The 19,760-nt window shown below is 37.5% G+C and overlaps 1 protein-coding gene across 1 annotated transcript in view; it reads left to right on the top strand.

Moving 5' to 3' along the window:
* The first annotated feature begins 957 nt into the window (after positions 1-957).
* The window catches only part of MAPK8 (mitogen-activated protein kinase 8), a 133,597-nt gene continuing 114,794 nt past the window's right edge, over positions 958-19,760 (top strand). The window contains exon 1 of the mRNA XM_011990938.1: positions 958-1,157. The gene's annotated coding sequence lies outside the window, so the exon portion shown is untranslated. The remainder of the gene's footprint in view (positions 1,158-19,760) is intronic.

The following is a 19,760-nucleotide window of genomic DNA, read 5'->3' on the forward strand; positions in this document are numbered from 1 at the left end:
AAATGGAGCCGGGGGGTGGGTGGCAAGTTCTGAAACACTTCGGCAAGGGTCGGACAGAGGCGTCTCCGCGGCCCGCCGCACCCTGGCTGCCTCCGGGGCGGCGAGGAGCCGGGGAGAGGGCTTCTACCAGCGGGTCCCCAAGCCTGCCCCGCGCCCATGGGGACCGTATTTTGCTTCTCGGTGGTTTCTTTGTGCTCAGGTTCTGGGCGAAGGCAGGCAGCAGCGCTGAAAAGGGCTGGGATGGCCTGCAGCTCTGGGCTGCGAGGCACAACCCAGGCCCGTGGTTCGGGTGGTAGGTGTCCATCCAGCTTGGCCCGAGCTTCGGTGGTCAGCGCACATTTCTCTTGAGGGTCACTCGGTGGTGACCTTTTGACTTTTTCACCCCACCCTCCCATCTCTTTGTCTCGCATTTGTGTTCCGGATTCAGAGATGGTAGAACCAAGTCCATTTTAAAGTACCCTGATGAACACTTTCCGTTTTTATTTCTGAAAGTTCCCCGCCTGGTCTTTATTGCGAATTTAATAACATGTTAACTACATGGCATTGTCCAGTGATTACCGTTTTTACCTCTGAAATTCAGCGATCTGTCCAGTAGAATTCTGGTCCGTCAGTCCATTGTGTTTTGAGATAGGCATCCAGCAAATACCTCTTTGGCAATTAGAACATGTTTTTTCATTCATTCATTCATTCAGCAACTGTTCGGTACCGTACCCAGATGAAGAGGTTTGGTTTGAAGGTAAAGGAAGGTATCCTTTCATGGAAGAGGATGCTTTGAAGTATAATAGATGGACCTTTAAATGAGACAATTACATAAGAGATGTCTGTTAAGGAAGGTATGGTTATGTTCTGGGTCATTTTTTAAGCAGTATATCTGGAAATTCAAGTGTAATGTTAGGAAGTAGAATTAGATTTGGTCTAAATATACAACAGCTTTTGTTTATTTCTAAATTTTATTTTTTCCAGTCTTGCAGCCTTACAGTCATTTGTAATGGTTACCTCAGATTCCCCTGCTGTGGTTAACGTTAAACCTAGGAGGTCAGATGCTCTAAGTGAACATGTTTAGTGCTGTGCCTGACAAAAGCAAGCAATCAAAATGGGACTTCCTTGAGGGCAGGCCTGTCTTGCATCTGTTTCTCCACCACCTAGCCTGGAATATAGTAAGTGTTCAATAAAAGTCGGATTGATGAAAAGCTCTTTGTAATTGATAATATTTAAATTCAAGCCTTAAAAAAAAACTGTAATGTTCTCCATAAAGTTTTGGAAGCTTCATGCAACTGTGGCTTCAGATGGCTAAATGATCAGTTCATGTACATTATCTATTATGATGACATGGGCTTTTGAATCACGTGTAGGTCATTCACTGTCCTAAAATAAAATCTTGTCTAAATGTTTTTTTAATATGATTAATAAACTAAAGTAGGTTGTGGGGTGTGTGTTTCTGTGTATGTACTAGTTTATGTGTGTCTGTGTGTGTATGTACGTAATGCACACACAGGCACACATAAACTGGTATTTCAGTAGGGGTCTAAAATGATTGCATTTACAATTTTGTGAATATTATTTGAAAGGTTTTTGGTGACTCATTTTGTGAAAAATTGAGGACAAAGCCACATAAATGTTTTATTAGAAATATTTCTAGTATTTTGGAAATGTTTACTTGAAATGTTTGGTTTTAAGTTCTAACTTGTGTTAACACATTGGTACAAAATATGATCCTAAAACTCAAAATAATTCATTTATCCAAGTTAAAGCTCTTTTCCACTCCCTGAACAGTTTAGCGTTTGTTTTGGATTTGAAAGAATACGAAAAGAGTGAGCTAATTAATGAGCTTCTTATTATTTGCTGTAAAGTGGAAATGAAGAAATAAGAAAATGATACTTTTTTAAGATGAGGGATGAAAACCTTTGAGATACCAACGTTTTATTGCTTTACCTAGTTAAGGTATGTCAGATTCTAGTAGGGGTTACTGACAATCCTTTGGCAGTAGCTCACAGTCAGCCTATGTAAAGAACCAGAGTTGTGTTATTTTGTTTTCCAAATTATTGGTTTTTAAAAATAGCTTTATTGAAATTTAATTGACATGAAATTCACCTGTTAGAGTGTATATATTTCAGTGGTTTTTAGTATATTCACAATGTTGTGCATTGATCACTATCACCAATTCCAGAACATTGTCATCACCCCAAGAAGAAACACCATATTCATTAGCAGTCACTCTGAATTTCACTTCAAATTATGCTTTAAAGTAAGAGATATAGCATCGATTCTGTTAGTAAATATATTGCTTTAATAAGTATGAAAAGGGCTCCTTTTAAGTGTCCTGTCCTGGCAGAATAGGAAACTATATCCTTCACACTCCTTTAGATCGGGGGAAATGCCATTTGGAAAGGAAGTTAGTGCAAGAATACATTGTACACAAATTAATGTGGTTAGAATCTTAAGTATTTGCTACATGCCTGATATTATCGAAGTGACCTTGGGAGGATGAGATGTTCAGTGAAACAACTTGAAGTAATTTGTTGTTAAATGACTAGTCCCCAACTATCCTAGTGCTAAGAGGTTGTTGAATAGGAGCCTGCTTCTTGTTGGTCAGCTTTGCCAGCGGGTTGAATTTTGACATATTTGAGTCATCTACATGGTTGAGATGCTTTGTTGCACGAGTAGAAATACAAAATAATGTCTGACATTAGGATTCCAGCGCTCTAGAGGTCTCTGGTCAAGTCAATGGTATGGGTAGTAGCCTTTCTGATTCACGTAGTCCAAGGAAGTCATTATAACCGCATAGCTTTATATATGAATCATTTGCCTATGTCAGTGAACTGTGATGCTGATTGTCTTCATCATATGCTCTTTACCTGAACATTTAGAAGCCTTGCATTTTTACTCTTAATGCAGGTTAAGTTGAACTTTGATTTCAGAAATGATTTGACTGAAAGGTGACAGAAGTATTGAAATGAGTTACCCTGTCATTCAGGTCAATAGGTGGAGCTAGAGCAATCCAGGAATCAGACCTAGGTTCATTTCTCAGTTCTGCCATCTGGACTTTGTCATCAACAAGTTCTGGAGCTTTAGGCAAGTGCCTTAATGGTTTTGGCTTTAAAACTATAAACTCAGGCTGTCAGAACTTTTTTTTATAGAAGGCTTGTTCCTCAGATAGGTGGTTCTAGAGAAAACATACTAGGACAAAAAGAGCCCTTCTTGGGTGATAATCAGAAGCCCAAGTTAAGAACAGTAGTCAAAGTTAGAATTTTGTAATTTTCAGAAGCCAAAAAAAGTGTTGAGTTAAATTTTTTCTTTAATATCCAGACTTAGAAAGCAAATGGAAGACTTCGCCATAAGCTGGAGATTCTTGGAAAGGTAGATTTTTATTTATTCCACAGCATTATGCCTTCTCATGAGACCCTATGCTCTCAGAGATTTTGTGGAAGACATAAAATGAAGAGTTCATTATCCTCAGGAAGCTTATAGTCAGGGATGAGACTTAAGGCATCTCTGAACAGTGAATTTATGCTCTTTTAAAAGGTATATGAAAGGGCTCCTGCCAAACAAAAGCCTACTTCACATCTCTGTGCAAGCCAAATTTCACTGAAATCCAGTTTTTAAAATTGTGTGTGTGTGTGTGTGTATGTGTGTGTATGTATGTGTGTGTGGTGGGGGAGAGAGAGAGAGAGACAGGAGAGACACCTTTTTGGAAAACTTAGTAGCTTCCGTTCTTTTTCTTGGAGGGGGGTTATATCACAAATACAAGACATGCCTGTGTTTGCTGTTACCCTTTATTGTATTTCAGATTTAGTTAAAATCTGCCATTCTTTAGAAAGTTAAGGAACCCAAACCTTATAGTGATTGCTAGTGTGGGTTTTAAGGTCAGCCTGAGTTCTAATCGTGCTCCAATCTAACTGTGGTATAGGCTCGTTCAGGTTATATAACATATTTGGGCCTGTTTTATTGTCTGTCAAATGAGAATAATAATAACACATAACCTCATAGGTCTGTGAGGTTTAAATAAGGTGCTGCATGTAAAGTGCCTGGTACTGGTATGGTGCCTGGAATGGTAGATATAAGTATTCAGGTAGTTTTTGCTATTGTTATCACTTATTTTTAACTTTGAACAAACATAAAATGCCAAGTAAATGTCAAACCAGTTTAATGCACAGTGTCCATTCTAATTCTCCAGAATATGCCATTTGTTTCACTCTGCATCTCTGGGGGTTTATCTAAAATTCGATCGTCTCATATAATCTGAATTGACTGAGATGATTTATATTAACATTTGGACCAGTAATCCTCTCTATCTTAAAATTTGGAAATGTTCCAGAAGCATATATTGAAGGGAACATATTTGCCACTTTCACGATTTTTTGTCTTTTCCCACAGCAGAAAATTGCCTACGCTTTCCTAGGTTTATTATAGACATCTAAAGGAATGAGAATTTAGGAACTACGAATAGCTTTATCATGTGACACATTTGAAGAAAATGGAATGCTGTCACATCTTTTAAATTTAGTGTTATTGGGATCTTTGATTCTGCGAAGATTGCAAATTTGTCAGAGACCTGGTAACCACAACAATTCATTGAGGCATGGAGGCCTCTTAAAAAATGAGGGAGATTATTTATTAGTACTACTTAGAAATATTATCTTTTCTGTATTTTCTGTGTTTTTCTAAGTCTTCTGTTTAGCGTTTGTATGGTTATAATGGTAGATCAAATTTCTTGTTCCTTCTTGAGAGCATCTACTCTACTATGAGATGACACTGGTTTTTACTTCGGCAATATTTACTGAGCATTGCATTATACCAATCCAGGTATTCGATGATGTGGGAGCCAAAGGAAATAGAAGTCAGTTTCTGCCCTCAGTGAGCCGAGTATAATTTGATAGAAGATAAGGATTAACGTAAGCACATTTATGTCCTAACACAAGGAAGCAAATATTGTTAGTCATTTCATTAGGAATTTCTTTTGTCATTGGGGCATTTGGGACCTTCCAAACCTTGTGTCTCTTGCCGTGCCTTTGTACTCACTCGATAAACCTCAGAAAGCAAGGTATCTTTTCTGATTCCTGGTTTAAGTTGAGAGTGTGGTGCACATTAGTCAAAATCCAAATCATAAGAAAAGACAAACCTTATTAATTCATTCTGGAATACAACAGGGTATCAAAATAAGTATATGAAAAATATGAAAAGCTGACAGTAGAAAAGATGCTATTCAGGTACTAACCAGAGTTCTCAATCTCCTTTGTATTGGAGCTGTTACGATGTAAGGCTAGATCTGTACTTGAAACACTTTTTAAAGTCTCTCTCCAGTATTGAGAAGTGTAGGCCTCCATTACTGCTTCTCGGTGCTGAGAGACTCAAGCCCGCCACCTACCATATTTCTGGGGACACTAGAAACGAAAAACAGCCACATACAAGTACTTGCTTTGCTCGGCAGGAAACATCAAAAACATTGATAAGATGCTATTTCCTAAAAGTCATTAATTGGGTAGAAAAATCACCATTTTCTGACTTATTCCAGAAAGGATGACTCTCTTTACTTTCAGATGCCATTGGGTCAACCAAAGGTAAGATAAAGAAAAGCTCCTGCTGTGTGGATTTCTCTGTGACCTGAGAAAGGGTCACTTTTCAGTTAAAACAAACAAAAACCCAAGTATCTAGGTTTGTCTGTTACTATTGAGAATTTAAAAGTCTTAATGTTTTACTTTGTTTACATTTTGTATTTTGACTAAGTAGTAATTAATTCACTTTGACTCAAAATTCCAAAGATTTAAAAAGATAAAGAATCTCCTTTTCTACTGTGTGTAGCCACCTAGTTCTTCTACCTGGAAACTTAAATTTCCTGTGAATACTTCCAAAGATAGTTTATGTGTGTGTAAGTGTGTAATCCTTTGTTCAGAATCCTTGGTCCAGTTGTATTTTAGAATGAAGGCTTCTTTTTTTGCAATTGTAGGAAGATAAGATAGCGCATCTACCATATTATCCAAAATCCCTAGTAAGAGGTTGTAGCCTCGTAATTAAACACATTAGCATTTCTGTAAAAAATTCAGACATAGGCCAGGCGTGGTGGCTCACGCCTGTAGTCCCAGCACTTTGGGAGGCTGAGGCGGGTGGATCACCTGAGGTCAGGAGTTTGAGACCAACTTGGCCAACATAGTGAAACTACATCTATACTAAAAGTACAAAAATTAGCTGGGCGTGGTAGCACGCGCCTGTAATCCCAGCTATTCAGGAGGCTGAGGCAGGAGAATCACTTCAGTCTGGAAGGTGGAGGTTGCAGTGAGCCGAGATCGTGCCACTACACTCCGGCCTGGGCGGCAGAGGTGAGACTCTCTCAAAAAATAAAAAAAAATAAAAAACCCAGAAATAATCAAAGATGTTAATATTTTTATAAAAGCATAACAAATACAAGTGGGGTGAATAAAGATTATAAAATCTTATGCTACATCTCGTCAAGTTTTGCTACCAAATATGTTTGTACTAAACTTATTTTAAAAATGTATTTTTCACAGCTTTATGGATTTTGGCTTTGCCAATGAAGGATAGGTATCATACATATATACAGTACTGTGTAGCCTTTGCTCTGCTTCCTCCCTTTTTATTTAATCTAAGTTGATGGATGCAATATGTACCGCCCTTTGATTTTTTGTTTTTTGCTTGTTGGTTTGTTTTTTGAGACGGATTCTCACTCTTGTTGCCCAGGCTGGAGTGCAGTGGCGCAGTCTCGGCTCACTGCCACCTCTGCCTCCCAGGTTCAAGTGATTCTCCTCCCTCAGCCTCCTGAGTAGCTGGGATTACAGGTGATCCACTTGCCTTGGCCTCCAAAGTGCTGGGATTATGGGTATGAGCCACCGCACGTGGCCTGCTTTTTTGTTTTAATATAGCTGAGATATTATTTTATATCAGTCATATCAGTATGTAAATAGCATGCTTTTTTTAACATCTTTGTGGTATTTTAACATCTTTTTTAACATCTTTGTGGTATTCCATTTGTGTTACTCTGTTTGGGGTGCTATATCAAAATACCGTAGATTGAGTGGTTTAAACAACAGAAATTTATTTCTCACAGTTCTGGAAGTTGGGAAGTTCAAGATTAGGCTACTTAACCAATTTGGTTCTCTGTTGAGGGCCCTATTCCTGGCTTTACAGGTGGCTGGTTTCTGGATGTATCCTCACATGGCCCCTAAGAACTCTAGTTTGTTCCTCATCCTATCATGGGGACTCCACCCTCATGACCTAATACATGAGAAGCTTAGTTACCTCCTAAAGGTTTCTCCTCCAAATACTATCAAGTTGGAGGGTAGGGCTTCAACATATGAATTTGGAGGGACACAGACAGTCTATAACATCATTATACTGGTGTACCATTTAACTCCTTTTTGATGCATATTTAGGTAGTTTTCAGACTTTTGCTATCAAAAACCATGGTGCAGTGGATTACCTTGTGCATACATCATGTTGCACTTAAATGCATAGGATAAATTTCCAGAGGTGGAGTTCCTAGGCCAGTGTATATGCATTTGTAATTTTATGTATTGCTGAAGTGAAGCCTGTAGAGGTTGTCCAACTTCCATTCCACTAGCACTGTGTAAGGATGCCTGCTTCTTGTTACCCTTAAACATCTTTCGTCTTTTAAGGACTGTTTGTATTTTCTTTATTTTGAACTGTCCTTGTCTTTGCGTACTTTTCTATTGCTTTGTTGCTCATTTTCCTAGATTTGTAGGATTAATTTTACAGATTGGCTCCATGCTATTTTTTGGAAATATTTTTCCCCAATTTGCTGTTTTCCATTCTATGGTAGGATGTTATGTATAGTTCCAACTTTATTTTCTTCACCAGATATCCATCCAGTTGCCCCTACACCATTTATTAAATAGTCCATCTTTGTCTTACTGATTTAAAATGCCACTTTTACCATTTACAAAATTTCCACGTGTATTTGGTACCATTGGTCCCACTGACCCATCCGCCTGTTTGGGACCCAAGCCATCCTGTTTTTATTATTGTAGCATATGCTGTGTTTTCTGCTAGGTCTAATTCCCTTTTATTTCTCTTTTCAGAAGTATTTTTCTGGCTTCTATCTTGTTTATTTTATATGAACTTTTAGAAACAACCCATCTAGTCTAGTCTGTACCCCTCCTCTGCCAGTCTTTCTGTTGGAATCAGTTTTTTTGTTTTATTGTGGTAAAATTATGTACAGCTAGATGCACAAGCATTACAGTCCAGTAAGTTTGCTTATGTATACACTTGTGCAACCCCAGATCAAAATACAGAACACTTCCATCACCCAGAAGCGTTTTGTACATCCTTTTCAAGTTACCTTGCTCCCCAGTGATTGACTTCTATTACATGGATTCAGTTTACTGTTAGGATTTCTTTGTATTTAAAAAATAAGTGACAGCTTTATGATGTTGTACCTCTATATCCAAGAATAGGAAAAACTTAACCTTTTTATTTGTTGAAGTCTCATTTTGGGTTCCTGATAGCATTTTTAAACATTAAAAAGAATTTTTTTTTTTTTTGCTATTTTATATATTTAAATTTTTCTGTTTTTTTTTTTTTTTCCCTGCCGGAAATGGCATCTTTTTTTCCATTTTATCTTCTATCTGGTTTTATATAAGAAAGCTTTTTTATTTTGTAAATTAGTTAATATTTTTTATATATTAAATGATAAGCCCCCTGTAGAATATTTATTATTTCTAATAGTTTTGTAGTTGAACTTTTTATTTTTCTGATATGTCATGCCAGCTTTTTTGTTTCCTTTGATTTTTACCTCCTCCCTCCCCCAACTTTTTAATACCGCTATATTTTTTTTATTGCATTCATAGTGGTGATTTTTAGAAGATTATAGTTTTCCTCCATTATATGTGAAACGAGAGCCAAAATATCTGTTTATCTGTTGAGTATTTAAAGGTTATGAATAATAATGAAATTAGGGAGGGATTATGGGAATACTTAAAGTAGTGTGAAGTTTTCTTTCTAAAGTTAATGTAACTTGAAATGAACTGTGGTTTTCAAAATGTTAAATGGACAAGTTGGGAATCAATCACTTGATAGCAAATGTAATAGCAGTTAAACTGCCTTGTGTCTTATTTGATAATACAGTCATGTACCCCATGGTGAGGTTTCAGTCAGTGACAGAACACATATATGACAGTGGTCCCATTAAATTATACCATATTTTTACTCTATTTTTTCTATGTTTAGATACACAAATACTTCCCGTTGTGTTACAGTCACCTGCAGTATTCAGTACAGTAACATGCTGTACAGGTTCAGTACAGTAACATTCAGTACAGTAACATGCTGTACAGTAACATGCTGTACTAGGGTCAATAGGCTACACCATATTATAGCCTAGGTATGTTATACTGTCTAGGTTGGTGTAAGTACATTCCATGATGTTCGCACAGTGACGGCATTGCCTAACGATGCGTTTCTCAGAAGGTATCCCCGTCCTTAAGCAAGGCGTGACTATACATATAGGCTGCTTTCTATGTGCTTAGCAGCCAGAGTCAGCTCCCTGAAATATAGTTTAGTCTGGTGTCAGAGAGCGTACGGTCAGAGGTCAATATATGTAGAAGTATGAAGTGAATGAATATAGACAGGAGGGTCTTAAGCTTGGAAAAATGCTGAAATCAGCAAGTCAGGAAAACACAGGAGTGAGAGAGTGCAAAGAGTGAGTTTGATTTGGCGACTGGGTTTGAGGCAGATTGCTCATCCTTATAAAATTATATGGTAGTTAGATACTTAGCTGAACTTCAGTAGAGATCTCATTGCTTAATGGGGATTAAATAGTTTATTTTCTGTCTCTTCTTCCCTTCCTCTGCTCCCACCAAAAAGCTGAGGGGGTTTTCTGCTCAAGGACCCATACATTGTTAAGTAACTAGAAACAAAAAGTTAGAACCTTGGGAAAACAAGAATCCAGACTATCCTAATAGTATAAGAACTAATACATACCCTATTTGGTGCCTATCATGTATCAGCCACTATTCTTGTGCTTTATGTATGTTAAATTATTTAAACATCACACAGCAACCCTACAAGGTGGGCACTGTTAGGCCCATTTTATACATGAGGAAAACAGGCATAGAGAGATTATATGGGAAGTTGTTGGTGATCTTGTTTGACGATTTTATTAAAGTAGGAAGAAAGAAGCCAAGTTGAAGATGGTTAAAAAGCAATGAATGATTTTTTTTTTTTTTTTTTAAAAGACCATCTCCCTCTGTTGCCCAGGCTGGAGTGCAGTGGTGTGATCATAGCTTATTGCAGCCTTAAACTCCTGGGCTCAAGTGGATCTTCCTGTCTCAGCCTCCCAAGTAGCTGGGACTCGGCTGGCTAATTTTTAAGTTTTTTGTAAAGATGGAGTCTCACTGTGTTGCCCAGGCTGGTCTCAAACTCCTGGCCTCATGTGATCTTCCCACCTCAGCCTCCCAAATTGCTGGGATTATAGACGTGAGCCACCACACCTAGCTCCTGAATGAAACCCTTTGAAAAAGAGTGAGATATGAGCAAGTGCTGACACAGTGGGTGTAGACCACTCTTTTAAGATTAGCTCTAAAGTGAACAAAGAAATGGGTTGGTAGATAAAGGAAATTGTGAGGCTCAGAAATTGAGTGAAAATGGCATTGCTGTATGTAGGAAAGGGGATGCAGAGTACAGGTAGAGAGTTTGGCCCTCATTAGAGGAGAAATCTTTTCCATCTAACAGGAGGAAATGTGGAAAAGTGTGCCCTTGTAAGGAAGTTTGGAAGTTGGAAGATGAAGACTTGTTCTCCTGGTTTTCATCTTCTCTTGTGGTTGGTTTGCTCAGTGAAGCATGAGATTCATACGGGCAGAAAGGGATGGGAGTGTGAGGAGTTTGAAGCAGTTTGTCAAGAAGTATTGATTGTTCATTTAAGGTTTAAAATCTTGAAGTTAAAGTGATATCAGTCAACCTGGTTTTGTGACCACCCCCCCCCCCCCCCCCAGCATTATTGAGCTGATTAGTTACAGGCACAGATAAGGCAGGTGGTTGGATTTACCCAGGGTGAGATTTTGCCAGGTGTAGTAGAGTTCTCCAGAGAAACAAAACCAATCTGAGTTATAGATAGATAGACTGAGATTTTAAGGCATTTGTTTTTGTGAGGGCTGGCAAGTCTGAAATCTGTAGGACAGGCAGGAAATTCTTGGTCAGGAGTTAATACTGCAGCCTTGAGGCAGAATTTTGTTTTTCTCAGGGAAATTTGTTTTTGCTATTAAAGCCTTATCAAGTGATTGGATGAGGCCTACCCACGGTATCAAGGATAAGCTCTGGTACTTAAACTTGACTGTTTGTAGATATTAATCACATCTACAAAATACCTTCACAGCAACTACATAATTGTTTGAATAACTGGGTACTACAGCCTAGCCAAATTGATACTTACAGCTAACCATCACACCAGATCAGTGCAAAAGAAGGAAAAGGGGACAAGGGAAATAAGGGCCTTTTAACTAGAATGCTTATTGTGGGGTAGTGGTTGAGTATGTAACTGGCCACAGGGTTTGAGTAAGTTAATTTGAAGGATTGAATGCCATGGTCAGAGTGGGATATCTGAAAGAGAGATTTCACAAGTATGATAATTATTGACATTATTGATGCTCAGGATGACCTTGGGTGTGGGCTGCAGAGTTGGAATTCAGAGACAAGTCCGGAATGTGAGGAGGCCAATGAGTTAAAAGTCTGAGGTATTAAAAAAGGGTCAGTCTGCATGCGTGGTGAAATCAGCAACTAGTGAGGGGAGTAAGGGTACATACTGTAAACCAGTTGTCATGTCCTCACTGAATAAGGAAGAATTGGAGGGAGGATAGACAATGACAAGAAAGGATAAAGGTAGTGTAACAGGCTGAGTTTGCTTGTCACAAATTGGGAATTTCAGAAGGCCAAGTAAAGGAATTAGGAGGATGAAGAATTGAGTCAAATGGAGGACGTACACAGCAGTATGGCAGTGAGAATTCAGGGAATAATAGATAACCAGGGAGAACTGGACATTTTCTGGTGACCATCAGCAGGGATGTGAGGTATGAGGGGATTAGTCCTGATACAGGAGACGGTGGTTGTAAGTTTTAGTGTTGTAGGTAGGACTCTATGGCAGTGCTTTCAAATGTTAGTCATGACCCATTAGTAGGTTATAGAATGAATTTAGGAGATCACAGCTTCTGTTATGTTTTTAAAAGAAATGAAGTAGAAAATACCATAGCGTGTCATGTATAATAAGGGACTAAGAATTTTTTAACAGTTTTATTGGGGTATAATTCACATACCATTATAGTTATCTATTTGAAATACACAGCTCAAAGCTTTTTTAGTATATTCCTGGAATAATGGAACCATCATCACAACCTAACTCTAGAACATGTTTGTCGCCCCAGAAAGTAACCTCATACTCACTAGCAGTCACTCCCCATTTCTTCAAACGCACATACACCACTCTCCCTGGCCCTAAACAGCCACTTAACCTACTTTCTTCTTTGTAGTTTTGCTCATTCTGGCTATCTCTTTTTTATTTTTTTTGAGGTGACGTCTTGCTCTATCGCCCAGGCTAGAGTGCAGTGGTGTGATCTTGGCTCACTTCAGCCTCCCAGGTTCAAGAAATTCTCCTGCCTTAGCCTCCTGAGTAGCTGAGATTACAGGTGCCTGCCATTAGTCCTGGCTAATTTTTTTGTATTTTTAGTACAAAAAATTTTACCTCAAGTGATCCTCCCTCCCCAGCCTCACAAGTAGCTAGGACCACAGGTGTGCCCTGCTAATTTTTAATTTTTTTTTGTAGAGATGGAGTCTCACTGTGCTGCCCAGATGCTCTAACTCCTGGGCTCAAGTGATGCTCCCACCTTGGCCTCAAAAAGTGCTGAGATTACAAACATGAGCTTCCTCGCCTGGCCAAAGAGTTCTTTATATATTAGAGATATAAGTTGCTTAACAGATGTATGGTTTATAAATATTTTCTCCTGTTTTGGAGGTAGTCTTTTTACTTTCTTGATGGCATCATTTGTAGCACAAAAAGTTTTAATTTCAATGAAGAAATACAACGTATTTGTTTTTCCCTTGTGCTTTTGGAATATTTTATAAGACGCCAATGCTTAACTCAAGGTCATGAAGACAACTTCTGTGTTTTTTTCTGAGTTTTATAGTTTTAGCTCTTACATTTAGGTCTGTGATCCATGTTGAGTTAATTTTATGGTGTACGGTATGAGGAACGTATATGAGGTCATTCTTTTGCTTGTAGACATGCAGTACTCCTAGCTCCATTTGTTGAAAATGCTATTCTTTCTTACCAAATTGTCTTGGGCATTCTTGAAAAAAAGGCAGATTTATTTCTGGACTCTGAGTTCTATTCCATTGATCTATGTGTCTATGCTTATGTTCCCACAGTGTGTTGATTACTGTAGTTCAGAATTTTTTGAAAGTTGTGTTTCCCATAGATGTGTGAGTATATTTATAGAGATACACACAGAGGTGTGTGTGTAATGGATTATGTTGTAAAATGTTGGAAAACCTATGGTGTCTCCCCAGTAGAGTTCACTCTCTTGTGGCAACTTAGTGGAGTATGTTCCCTCTCAGGTAATATACAGAGAAGACAGGTTAGAGGGTCGTCTGTGAGTGTATGAACTCCTTTTAGATTGGATGACTGATTTTTCTTACTTTAGTACGTGAAGTTTTCAAGTGCATGGGGACTGAAGGGCAGTAAGGAGGGCGTAGAACAGCTGTGGGAATTCCTAAAGAATTCATCGGAGATGAACGTAAGGATTATGAAGTAAAGTATTTGAAATTTTGAAGTTAGCAGAGTTTTGTACTGCGCCAGTCTTTCATGATTCTCAAAAAAAAAAACCAAAAATCTTTTTTGAATATATTAAGCATGTCTGTGTTGGATAACTTAAGACGTTATGTAATAAAAATTATATAGATAATTTAAGGTTTGGGAATGATGCTGTCTCCTTCTAGAGAGGATTTTTGTTGACTTTTGGCAGGAGGCAAGCTAGTGGCACTAGCAATCCTGGATCATCTTAATCCAGTCAGAGACTATAATGTTTCAAAACTGGGTTCCAGAGTCTACGAAGGCTGGTCTATTTTGTTTTATTTACTTCTGGGATATGACCCCTTGGAGTCCTAGCATAAAGCCAGGGGTGTTATCAGCCCCACACGCCCCCACCCCCACACTTTCTTGAACCCTTAACTCCAATATTTAATCATTTCTAGTCGTGTAAATCTGTTGCAAGTTCAAGCTCAGCTTCTCAGCCACCTCTTTGGAATTAGCAGATCCCATCAGGAGGAAAAACGACCCCAGATGCCAGGCTCCCTTATGAGCTTTTCCTTATTCTACTAGATCTTGGTCTTCATGCTTTTTCACTACCTTGGCACTCTGATGCCCTCAAACAGGTTTTTTGGTTTTGATTTTTAAAATATTTTTTACTGGGGACTTGAGCAGGTGTCCAGTTTTTCTAGTTGCTCCCAGTAAGATAATTGATTTGAATTATCTAGTTCACCATTTTAAGGAAAATGATTTGTTAGGTTGATCAAGGTTTATGTCATAAGATTCTCTATTTGAAATTGTAGTATATGTGATTTCAGTTTTTCCTAGGGGTAAGATTTTGGGTACCAGTTTCTACAGATTATAGGAATTATTAGAAAAGGGGGAAATCGCCTTGGAAATAGAAATGGGAGGGGAAAATGGCAGAAAAAACTAGATATTTTTGCAAAGTTTAGAAAAGATAAAGATATAGGGTAACATTTTCATGTCTATTAGGAGTGTAAAAGGGCAGTCATGTATAAAAGGAGCTGAGATATTTGTTGTAATGAAATTGTCATAATTAAAAGACTGTGGAATCTAGGTATTATGGGGGTGGCTTTGAGAAGTATCTACTTAGTCATGTTGAATAAAATTTTAAAATTTCGCAGAGAAACCCTAGGATACTGAGTCATTAATTGAAGGAGTCAACTTTGGGGCTGGACTTACGGTTGTGTTTATAGCAGTATAAATCTGCCCAACCACTAGTATGTAAGGGATTGCAGAACAAATGTAATTTTATGGAACCCATTATTTATATGAGAGATACAAAATGATACTGATTTTGATTTAGGATGCCATCTTCATCTGTGTATGAAAATAAATGTAAGGTCTTAAAGAGTTTTTGTTTTTGATTCTCTAAGCTATTCCCATACTTCTTAAATTTCAAAATTACAAAGTTTTCCATCCATCTTAATCATTATAATTGAGGAAAAATGATATATCTTTAATAGCCCTTGAGAAAATGATAGATACTGGGTGTATTTCAGAAGGTTTTATCAGCAGAGTTTTGGTTAATATTTTAAACTTTGAGGATAGGAATTGTTTGGTAAAGTGATGCCCTCTCTTTTTTGGCTCCGTCTTCCAGTATATGTGTCATAGGAACCTGGTTTAAGATCAGTGTGTTTCTTTGTTACACCTGTCAGTAGAATCGGCTATTACTGTTTTTTGGTTCCTTAAAACTGAACATTTTGGCCACCGTCCTCACCCACATTTTAAAGTGACTTCATTCTCTCATATCACTCCCAACTGAAGAATGTTCAGACATACACATTGAAAGAATATTATGGTAAACACCTGTATACTTCATTTGGATATTGTAGTTGTTAACTTTTTTGTCGTATTTGTTTATGTCTCTCCTAAAGGTAAACACATTCTGTTACATATGTCATACTTAAGCCCTTAATATCTAGTTCATATTCAAGTTTTGCTAATTATTCCCCCAAAAGGTCAGTTTGTGCTGCAATCAGATACTGTGATTTCTCACCTTATTTCCTTAGCTCTTGTGAAGATGTTTTCGTGCATGGATAGTGTTCACATTGATGTTTCTGTTAGGGGCAATCACTGGGGAGTCCTATTCTTCCATCTTGTTCTGCCCCTCTTCTCCAAAAAGGTCAACTTTTTCAAACCAATATTGAATCAGTTTATGAACTACATTTGATTGTTGTTGCTTTAGTCACTTTTAACATACTACAATTGTCCTGTTTTCTATTTTTTTGTTTTTTACACTTATGATACTGGCTTCTTGAAGAGACCAGGCCATTTGTCATAGAATGTTTCCCATATTTTGGATTTGTCTGATTGTTTTCTTGTAGCAATTAACTTGTATCTCTATTCCCACTGTGTTTCCTAAAGTAGAAGATTGAGTCTAAAGGCTGGATTATATTTAGTTTTTTTGGCTTAGTTATTCCTGTGTACATTATATTGACTCATAACACAGGCATCAGGTGGTTTGCCTAAAGTGTGATCATTTGGTGTTAAGATGGTATTCACCAGATCTATCCATTATAACGATGGGTTTTCCCTTGACAATCAGCAGTGGATCAGTGAGATGACATTTTGGTTCCCTGTGAATATTCTGTTTTCCAGCAGCCTATGTGTTTAGAGTCTTTTGGTGAGCTTTGAATCGGTTGTTTCATTTGGGCTTGCAAATGGTGTTTTTTTGTTTTTGTTTTTTGTTTTTCTAACCCTATCATCCTTCTTTTTTGTTTTTATTTTTATTTTTTTCAGACAGAGTCTCGCTCTGTCACCCAGGCTGGAGTGCAGTAGCACCATCTCTGGTCACTGCAACCTCCACCTCCTGGGTTCAAGCGATTCTGTCACCTCTGCCTCCCGAGTAGCTGGGACTACAGGCACATGCCACCACGCGTGGCTAATTTTCATATTTTTAGTAGAGACAGGGTTTCACCATAATGGCCAGGCTGGTCTCAAACTCCTGACCTCAAGTGATCTGCCCACCTGGACCTCCCACCTATCATCCTTCTTGATCTATTAATATTAACCAGCTTTCCTTTGTTAAGAAGACCTTTCCCCCTTGTCAACTAGGATTGAACTACAGTTCTTCCTAACAAGATGAGATAAATTTTTATTTCTCTTTAACATACCAACTTTTTAACATACCGGTTTTGAAAATTGGTTAGTAGTCATCTCCAAAAAGTGGCACATAACTTTCACTCTCTCTGTGTCACAGGGATTTTTGATTTTTCAAAAGTTTTATGATCATTTCAGTCATTCTTTTTAAAATAGTCTTCATTTATAGAAGTTTTGGTTTTACAGAAAAATTGAGTATATACTATAGTTTCTATATACCCCACACCCAGTTTCTCCTATAATTAACATCATATGTTTGCATGGCACATTTGTTACAATTAGTGAAAATTATTGGTACATTATTCACTAAAATCCATAGCTTATTCAGCTTTTCTTAGTTTTTAGCTAGTGTTTTTGTTTTGTTTTGTTTTGTTTTTACAAGATCCCATCTGGGATACCACATTACATTTTGTCGTATCTCCTTAGGATTTCTTAGCTGTGAGTTTCTCAGATATTCCTTTTTTTGATGACCATGACTGCTCAGATATTTTGTGGGATACCGTTTTATTGGAATTTGTCTAATGTTTTTCTTATTTTTAGGCTAGCCTTATGGGTTTCTAGAAGGAAAATCCACAGAGGTAAAGCATCATTTCATCACATCCTGTCAAGGGTACGTACTGTTAACATAATTTATGACTTGGTTTTGATTTTGATCACCTGGTGAAGTAATGTTTGTCAGATTTTTCCATTGTAAAGTTATTCTTTTTTCCTCCTTTTCATACTGCACTATTTGGGAAAAGTGACCATGCACAGCCCACACTTAAAGAGTAGAAAGTTATGTCCTGCTTCTTGATGGCAAAGTGTCTACATAAATTATTAATATTTGGAATCCTTCTGTGCAGGAGATTTTTATTTTCTCCCATTTAGTGATTTATTTAGTCATTTATATCAGTATGGACTCATGGTTGCTTATTTTATACTTTGTGTTACAGTCCAATACTAATAATACTTCATTTTGCTACTCACATTGTTTCAGATTTGGCCACTGGGAGCTCCTTTAGTTAGCTTCTGTGCCTTTGACATACTTCCATCAGCGTGGGTGTTTTCTGAGCACTTTCTTTCTGGCACTACAGGATGCTCCCAGCTCATCTTGTATGTTTTCTACCCTAGTCCTGGGATCAGCCATTTCTCTAAGGAGCACTGTTTCCTTTAATTAGAAAATGGTATTAGAAACAAAGTTCTAAGTGTGCTTGTTGCTACTGGGATGTTGTTTCTTTTAGGTACTCTCAGCAGATAGAGCAAAGAAATATATTCATATATTAGAAATATCTGTATATCTACATATCTAGATAGACACATATAAGTATTTAATATTACATATCGGTATATGTGCATAAATATTTGTAACCATCTGTATCTGTATAAGCTAAACATGAATTCTTAGTGTCTTCAACTCTAATCTATCACCATATGGATCATTCCTGGTCCTCCCCTTACCAGTAAATTTCCTCCAGTAGTGGGAAACCTGCCTCCCAGCACACACCACGTATTTACTTAGTTGTTCAATTCCAACGTAGATCTTATAGCAGTATCAGAATTGTTAACTCACACGCAGTGGAAACAGCTGTATCAACTAGGAGGGTTTTTTCTTTTTTTTCAATTCTTCAGAAATTTCTAGGTAGACAGTCATGTCATCTGCGAACAAAAACAGTTTTATTTCTTGTCGCCCCTCCATCTGTGTGCCTTTTCTTCCCTTTTATTGTCTTAGTGCAGTATTTAGGACTTTAGGTATGATGTTGAATAGGAGTGATGGGAGGAGACGTTTTTGCCTTATTCTTGTTCTTAGGGGGAAAGTATCTAGTTTTTCACCATTAAGTACTATGTTCACTGTAGAGGGTTTTTTGAGGGGAGTAGAGTAGATTTTTTTTAAAAAATCAAATTGAGGAAATTCTTCTCCATTCTCGGTTTTCTGAGCGTTTTCATCATGAGTGGTGTTAGATTTTGTTAGATGCTTTGTCTGCATCCATTGATATGACCGTTTGATTTATATTCATTAGCCTGTTTATGTGGTGGATTAGGGTTACATTAGTAGATTTTAGAACCAGCCTTGTATACCTGGGATAAATCTCACCTGGTTATGATGAATAATTCCTTTTCTACATTAATGGATTCAATTTACTAATATTTTGTTGTGGATTTTTGTTACCTATGTTCATGAAAGATACTGGTCTGTAGCTTTCTTTTCTTACAATCTCTTTATTATTATTATTATTAGAATAATGCTGATCTTTTAGAATAAGTCAGGAAATGTTCCTTCTGTTTTTATTTTCTGCAAGAGGTTGTAGAGAATTGGTATCACATTTTTTTTCCTTAAATGTTTGGAAGAATTCACCAGTAAAACTTCGGGCCTGGCATTTTCTGTTTTAAAAAATTAATAACTATCAATTCAATTTTTTAATAGATATAGATCTATTCAGATTATTGATTCAGTTTCTTTAATAGTTACAGGTTTGTTCAAGTTGTTCATAGTATTCCTTTGTTGTACTTTTAATGTACTTGGGATAAGTAATGATGACCCCTCTTCCATTTGTTACATTAGTAATTTGTGCCTTCTCTCCTTTTTCTTCTTCTTCTTCTTTTTTTATTTGAGACAGAATCTCACTCTGTCACCCAGGCTGGAGTGCAGTGGTGCGATCTTGGCTCACTGCTACCTCAACCTCCTGGGTTCAAATGATTCTCCTGCCTCAGCCTTCCAAGTAGCTGGGATTACAGGCATATGCCGCCGTGCTTAGCTAATTTTTGTATTTCTTAGTAGAGGTGGAGATTTCACCATGTTGGCCAGGGTGGTCTTGAACTTCTTGATTAGTCTGGCTAGAGGTTTAACAGTTTGATTTATATTTTCAGTGAGCCAGCTTTTTTTTTTTTTTTTTTTTTT

Source organism: Mandrillus leucophaeus, unplaced genomic scaffold (genome assembly GCF_000951045.1).
Source record: "Mandrillus leucophaeus isolate KB7577 unplaced genomic scaffold, Mleu.le_1.0 Scaffold388, whole genome shotgun sequence".
Taxonomy (NCBI): domain Eukaryota; kingdom Metazoa; phylum Chordata; class Mammalia; order Primates; family Cercopithecidae; genus Mandrillus; species Mandrillus leucophaeus.